We start from the raw sequence: 6,973 nt of genomic DNA on the forward strand, positions 1-6,973 counted from the left end.
CCAGATAATGAAAATATACACCAAGATATTACAGATTCAGTTCCAGACCACCACAATAAAGTGAGTATCACAATAAAGCAAGTTGTAATAATTTTGCTAGTCAAGTGTCTTGCTTTCAATTTTTAAAAAGCACAACATCTGTGAAGCACAATAAAATGATGTATGCATGCCTGTATAAAATACAGGGTTTTTTTCCCTTGGTTTCAGTTATCCAAAGTCAATCTCAGGCTCTCTGCTCCTCCAGTTCATCAGACAGCCTCTCCTCCTGCTCAGTGCAGACACAATGGTGAAGGTCAGCGTGAACAGATTTGGACGTATTGGGCGCCTGATCACCAGGGCTGCTTTTAACTCTGGCAAAGTGGATATTGTCACCATCAATGACCCCTTCATTGACCTCAACTACATGCTCTACATCAGGCGTCCTCAAACTACGGCCCGCGGGCCACATGGGGGTGTGTTTGCCGTTTTGTTTTTTTACTTCAAAATAAGATATATGCAGTGTGCATAGGAATTTGCTCATAATTTTTTTTAAACTATAGTCCGGCCCTCCAACCGTCTGAGGGACAGTGAACTGGCCCCCTGTTTAAAAAGTTTGAGGACCCCTGCTCTACATGTTCCAGTATGATTCTACTCATGGCAAGTTCAAAGGCACAGTCAAGGCTGAGAACAGAAAGCTTGTCATCAATGGAAAGTCAATCTCCATCTTCAAATGGGGTGATGCTGGTGCTGAGTATGTTGTGGAGTCCACTGGTGTCTTCACTACCACGGATAAGGCTGGGGTTCATTTGAAGGGCGGAGCCAAGAGAGTCATCATCTTTGCCCCTTCTGCAGATGTCCCCAAGTTTGTGATGGGTGTGAACCATGACAAGTATGACAACTCCCTCAAGATTGTCAGCAATGCCTCCTGACCCCTCGCCAAGGTCATCCTTGACAACTTTGGCATCATGAAGGGACTCATGACCACAGTCTATGCCAGTGATGGTGAACCTATGACACACGTGTCAGCACTGACATGCATAGCCATTTCTGATGACACGCGGCCGCTCAGGCGGCCGCATGCCGAGGATGAAACATTTGCTGCTCCTGAGGATGAAACATTTATGAAATAATGTTTTTTCCTCAAAGTGACACACTACCCGAGTCATGCTCAGTTTTTTGGCGAAGTCTGACACACCAAGCTCAAAAGGTTGCCCATCACTGGCTCTATGCCATCACAGCCTCCCAGAAGACCATTGATGGCCCCTCTGGGAAGCTATGGCGTGATGGTCGAGGGACTGCCAAGAAGATCATCCCTGCTTCTACTGATGCTGCCAAGGCTGTGGACAAGGTCATCCCTGAGCTGAATGGGAAGCTCACTGGCATGGCCTTTCATGCTCCCACCCCCAGTGTGTCAGTTATGGATCTGACCTGCCGCCTGGAGAAAGCTGCCAAATACAATGACATCAAGAAGGTAATGAAGCCGGCATCAGAAAGCCCCCTCAAGGGCATCCTGGACTATACTGAGGACCAGGCTGTCTCCTGCGACTTTAACAGTGACACCCACTCCTCCACCTTCAATGCTGGGGCTGGCATTGCCCTCAATGACCATTTTGTCAAGCTCATTTCCTGGTATGACAATGAATTTGGCTATAGCAACAGGGTGGTGGACCTTATGGCCCACATGGCCTCCCAGGAGTAAGAGCCCCCTGGACCACCAGCCCCAGCAAGAGGAAGAGAGGCCCTCAGCTGCTGGGGAGTCCTTGCCCCAAATTGATCCCCCAACACACTGAGAATCTCCTGACCACTACAGTTTCCATCCCCGACCCCCTGAAGAAGGGGAGGGGCTTAGGCAGCCCTACCTTGTCGTGCACCATCAATAAAGTTCACTTACCCAGCCAAAAAAACAAAGTCAACCTCAGGCCAAAAATATTAAATGTCCCCAACCATTGACATTGTTCGCTCCTGACAGTTAGCGATCGACATCATCAAGCTCAGTTATCCAAGAACACTCAAAGCAGAAGACCCTCCTTCTGATGTATCATCAGGTCAGTAGTAGCCTAACACTGCGTCATTTTTCTATTTATTAGTTGTTTTGTAATCTCTTACTTTGCTTAACTTAAAAATGAAACTTTATTATAGGTATGTACATATAGGAAAAACATAGTATATAAAGGGTTCGATACTATTTGTGGCTTCAGGCATCTGCCAGGGGCCTTGGAACATATCCCCTATGAATAAAGGAAGGACTATTATTCCTGTTAAGTGAATTAAACCAAGAAATTTATTTTAACTACCAAGGATAATATATTAAAATATATGGTTTGTTTTAGATAGAGTATTCCCCAAAGGGATTTGGTTTGATGTGAGACTTTGCAAATAGTTTATTAGGAAGGTTCAGGCATTAGTGGTATGGGAGCAGCAGGAAAGACAGGACAGTTCATAAGGCTGGGTTTTAGCCACAACTAGAACTTAACTCCACAGGCCTTACAATCATCCCACCCAAAGAGGGAGGGAGCTGGAGCAATTACACCCTAACTCCCACCAGCCATTGACTGAGTGCTGGGGGTTTCTGTTAATTCCCTAGAATTTCCAGATAGTAGAAGTTGGAAGTCTAAAGCCAATAAAATGATATGATCTTTAAGTGGGCAGAGCACTGACAGTACAAATATATCAATATATTCTTACATCAAGTGATTATGCAAATAACATGCTAACTGCCTGCCCCCCTTCCACATCAAAACAAATGGTCAAAATCTAGCAGTGAGGGTTTAAATAATTATAGCCAAGAAAAATAGTTCTAAGTTTAAATATCCTTTCCCAAACAAAAATTCCTAGAACATCAAATAATATCATTATACAAAAACAACAGAAATAAAGACTTAATGTAAACTTCTATTGGGCTTTGGGTTGCAGACTATTTTGAGGGGGGAAAAAATCTATGAAATTGGCCCTTCTAAAATATAACAAGGATTTCCAACACAGATCCCAACACAGTGTCAACAAATGGTTTATTGAATGAGCTGGAGGTGAATATAAACAACTAGAAACACAATTCCTTTGTATATTTCAATACTTCAAAAAAGCGAAGAACTTGCCCATGGACCCCTAACTGATTCAATTTCTTAAGAGAAAAATCACACTGAGACTCAGAGGAGCTGCAGAAGTACAGTGTGGAGGTACGGAGGCGTAAGCGTGTGGAAAAGGGCTGGCAACTGAGGTCGGGGTTGTCTTTTTCAATCAGGAGGGAGACACAAGCTCCTGACTGCTCTGAACTCCAGTTTCGGGTGAGACTCTGGGGACCCAGACTCATATGGGGGGAAACTGGACTGTCTGGCATTGGGCTGGAACACAAGGGCGGCTTTCTCTCAGAGGTGCTTGCAGCGATTACCACGGGACACTGAGACCTGGGGGCCTCTAAGGGCAGGGCTGAAGGTCAGACATTGCTGTTTGCTTCGCCCTGTTGATTCCCTGAGACCCCGCCCCACCCAATTTACAACCCGACCCCAGCTGTGCACAGAGGCTTTTGCATATGAATGGCCTGGCCCTTTGCAATCTAAAATTACCTAACAAACTGCAGCTGAGTCAGTGATACCCAGAACTTCCAAAAGAAGGCCCAAGGCTCCACAGCAGGTTGCATTGCTTCACTACTGGGCCTCATCTGGGCACCTTCAAACCCCAAACAAAGAAGAGGAATCTGCAGATCTATCCATAGCTCCTGCTGGGTGGCCTCAGGCAGAGGCTAAATTTGCACCTCCTTGGAGATCCAAGAGCCAGTGTACCCAGTGGTCAGAGTGGGACCATCCAGATCACAACTCCTCAGATCCATAAGGGACACACTCAGGGGGCAGACTCAGTGAGCACCAAAGCCCCAATGAAGCAAGTACTGCCCCATAAGAGTGTCTCCAGCACAGAAGTTCTCCCACTGTAGACACAACTGATCCTCACAGCCAATTAGCCTGGAGGTCAATTCCTCCCAGTGATACCAACAACAATCAAGGCTTAACTACAACAAGACTGTGCACACAGCCCACAAAGGGGTACACCAAGAGTGTCCACCTCAGGTAATTGGGGAGGCTGAGCCATTGGGCCCTATAGGACACCTAGCACACAAAGCCACTCTATCAACACAGGGAATCAGCCAAAATGCAGAGACAAAGAAACAGGTCACAAATGAAGGAAATGGAGGAAAACACACTACTGGATATAGAGTTTAAAACCACGGTTATAAGGTTATTCAAGAATCTTCTAGAAACCACTGATAAATTTAGTAAGACCCTCGGGGATATGAAAAAGACCAACTATAAATTAAGCATACACTGACTGAAATAAAGAATAATATACAGAGATCCAACAGCAGACTAGAGGATCGCAAGAATCAAGTCAAAGATTTGAAATACGAAGAAGCAAAAAAACACCCAACCGAAAAAGCAAAAAGAAAAAAGAATCCAAAAATATGAAGATAGTGTAAGGAGCCTCTGGGACAAATTCAAGCATACCAACATCAGAATGATGGGGATGCCAGAAGAAGAGAGAGAGCAGGATATTGAAAACCTATTTGAAGAAATAATGACAGAAAACTTCCCCCACCTGGTGAGAGAAATAGACTTACAAGTCCAGGAAGCACAGAGAACCCCAAACAAAAGGAATCCAAAGAGTACCACACCAAGACACATCATAATTAAAATGCCAAGAGCAAAAGACAAAGAGAGAATATTAAAAGCAGCAAGAGAAAAACAGTTAGTTACCTACAAAGGAGCACCTATACGATTGTCAACTGATTTCTCAACAGAAACTATGCAGGCCATAAGGGAGTGGCAAGAAATATTCAAAGTGATGAATAGCAAGAACCTACAACCAAGATTACTCTACCCAGCAAAGCTATCATTCAGAATTGAAGGTCAGATAAAGAGCTTCACAGATAAGAAAAAGCTAAAGGAGTTCATCACCGCCAAACCAGTATTATATGAAATGCTGAAGGGTATTCATTAAGAGGAAGAAGAAGAAAAGGGTAAAGATAAAAATTATGAACAACAAATACATATCTACCAACAAGTGAATCTAAAAATCAAGTGAATAAAAAATCTGATGAACAGAATAAACTGGTGAATATAATAGAATCAGGGGCATAGAAAGGGAGTGGACTGACAATTCTCAGGGGGAAGGAGGTGTGGGAAGAGACTGGACCAAAATCGTACACCTATGGATGAGGACAGTGGGGGCGTTAAGGGAAGAGGGTGGGGTGGGAACCAGGTGGAAGGGAGCTATGGGGGGAAAAAGAGGAACAACTGTAATAATCTGAACAATAAAGATATATTAAACATAAAAATATATATATATATGTTGGAGAATAGCATTGTTGCATGTCTCCCTTCTGAAGTCTAATACCCCACCCCCCTTTTCTCCTTTTTCCAAAAATGTCTTATAGGCGCTCAGCATCTGGGGATGCTCACAGCTTTCCCTGCCTAGCCCAGCTTCTTTAAAAATGTTTACTGTTCAAGAAATCCTGTGAAAGCTCAGCTTGGAGGGTGATCACTCTACACCTGTAAGTTTGTATGGGTCAGTCAAAGTCTACCCCAACTTTGAAGCCCAGCGGGATGCTTTGAACATTGAAATGGCCGTCAAGACCAAAGGTGTGGATGATGTCACCAATGTCAACATTTTGTCCAACCACAGCAATGAACTGAGACAGGATATTGCCTTCACCTACCAGAGGACCAAAAAGTAACTTTCATCAGCACTAAAGTCAGCTTTGTCCAGCCACCTACCTGGAGACCATGATTCTGGGCCTCTCGAAAACACGCGCTCAGTACGATGCTTCCGAGCTGAAGGCCTCCATGGAGGGGCTGGGGACTGATGAGGACTCTCTCACTGAGATCATCTGCTCAAGGACCAACCAGGAGCTATGGGAAATTAACACAGTCTACAAGACTGGTCTGGAGAAGGACATTATTTCCGACACATCTGGTGACTCCTACCAGCTGATGGTTATCCTCACAAAGGGTAAAAGAGCAGAAGGTGGCTCCATCATCGATTATGAACTGATTGATCAAGATGTCCAGGATCTCTTTGATGCTGGGGTGAAGAGGAAAGAAACTGATGTTCCCAAGTGGATCAGCATCATGACCAAGCAGAGCGTGTCACCTCCAGAAAGTATTTGACAAGTACAAGAGCTGCAGCCCTTATGACATGTTGGAGAGCATCAAGAAGGAAGTCAAGGGAAGCCTGGAAAATGCTGTCCTGAACCTAGTCCAGTGTATCCGGAACAAGCCTCTGTATTTTGCTGACCTACTGTATGACTCCATGAAGGGCGAGAGGACATGTAATAAGCTGATCAGAATCGTGATCTCCTACAGTGAAGTGGACATGTTGAAGATCAGGTCTGAATTCAAGAGAAAGTTCAGCAAGTCTCTGTATTATTACATCCAGCAAGACACCAACGGTGACAACCAGAAGGCACTGCTCTACCTGTGTGGCGGGAGTGACTGAGGCCTGCGGTGGCTCCAGCGTCCTCCCATGTCCATCCTGTGAGAATGAAAGCATTGCCTGCCCCAATCTTATTTCAGTTGCCTAAGCATTCCCTGGCTTTTAGCTGAAGAAATAAACATTCCAAGAGTTGGAAGTGAAATCTATGATGTGAAACACTTCGCCTCTTGTGTACTGTGTTGTAAACAGATGAATAAATTGAATTTTTTAGAACAAAATAAATGTCTTATACGTATACCCACTGTTGCCTCACTGTCTTTGGAATTTTCATGCCTATGTGAATTCCCCATCTGCATATATTAAAACTTTATTTTCTCCTGTTAATCTGTCTCTGTTAATGTGATTATTAGCTCAGCTAGAACTTAGAAGGTGGGAGGAAAAGTATTAATATTTTTAGCCCCCACAGTTTGGGGAGCCAGCCAGGAGAATTCACTGGCTGGGACAGGGCTAGCCCCCTGGACTGCTGCAGCTGAGAGATCGTGGGCCTCTGACCACGGCCTGCAGAGGTGGT

General features: G+C 44.6%; 2 pseudogenes; both read left to right on the top strand.

The window, feature by feature from the left end:
* Window positions 1–283: 283 nt before the first annotated feature.
* On the top strand, window positions 284–1,689 carry LOC129150360 (glyceraldehyde-3-phosphate dehydrogenase-like; annotated as a pseudogene).
* Window positions 1,690–5,446: 3,757 nt separating this feature from the next.
* Window positions 5,447–6,465, top strand: LOC103290214 (annexin A2-like; annotated as a pseudogene).
* The last annotated feature ends 508 nt before the right edge of the window (window positions 6,466–6,973 follow it).

Source organism: Eptesicus fuscus, chromosome 9 (genome assembly GCF_027574615.1).
Source record: "Eptesicus fuscus isolate TK198812 chromosome 9, DD_ASM_mEF_20220401, whole genome shotgun sequence".
NCBI classification, from domain to species: domain Eukaryota; kingdom Metazoa; phylum Chordata; class Mammalia; order Chiroptera; family Vespertilionidae; genus Eptesicus; species Eptesicus fuscus.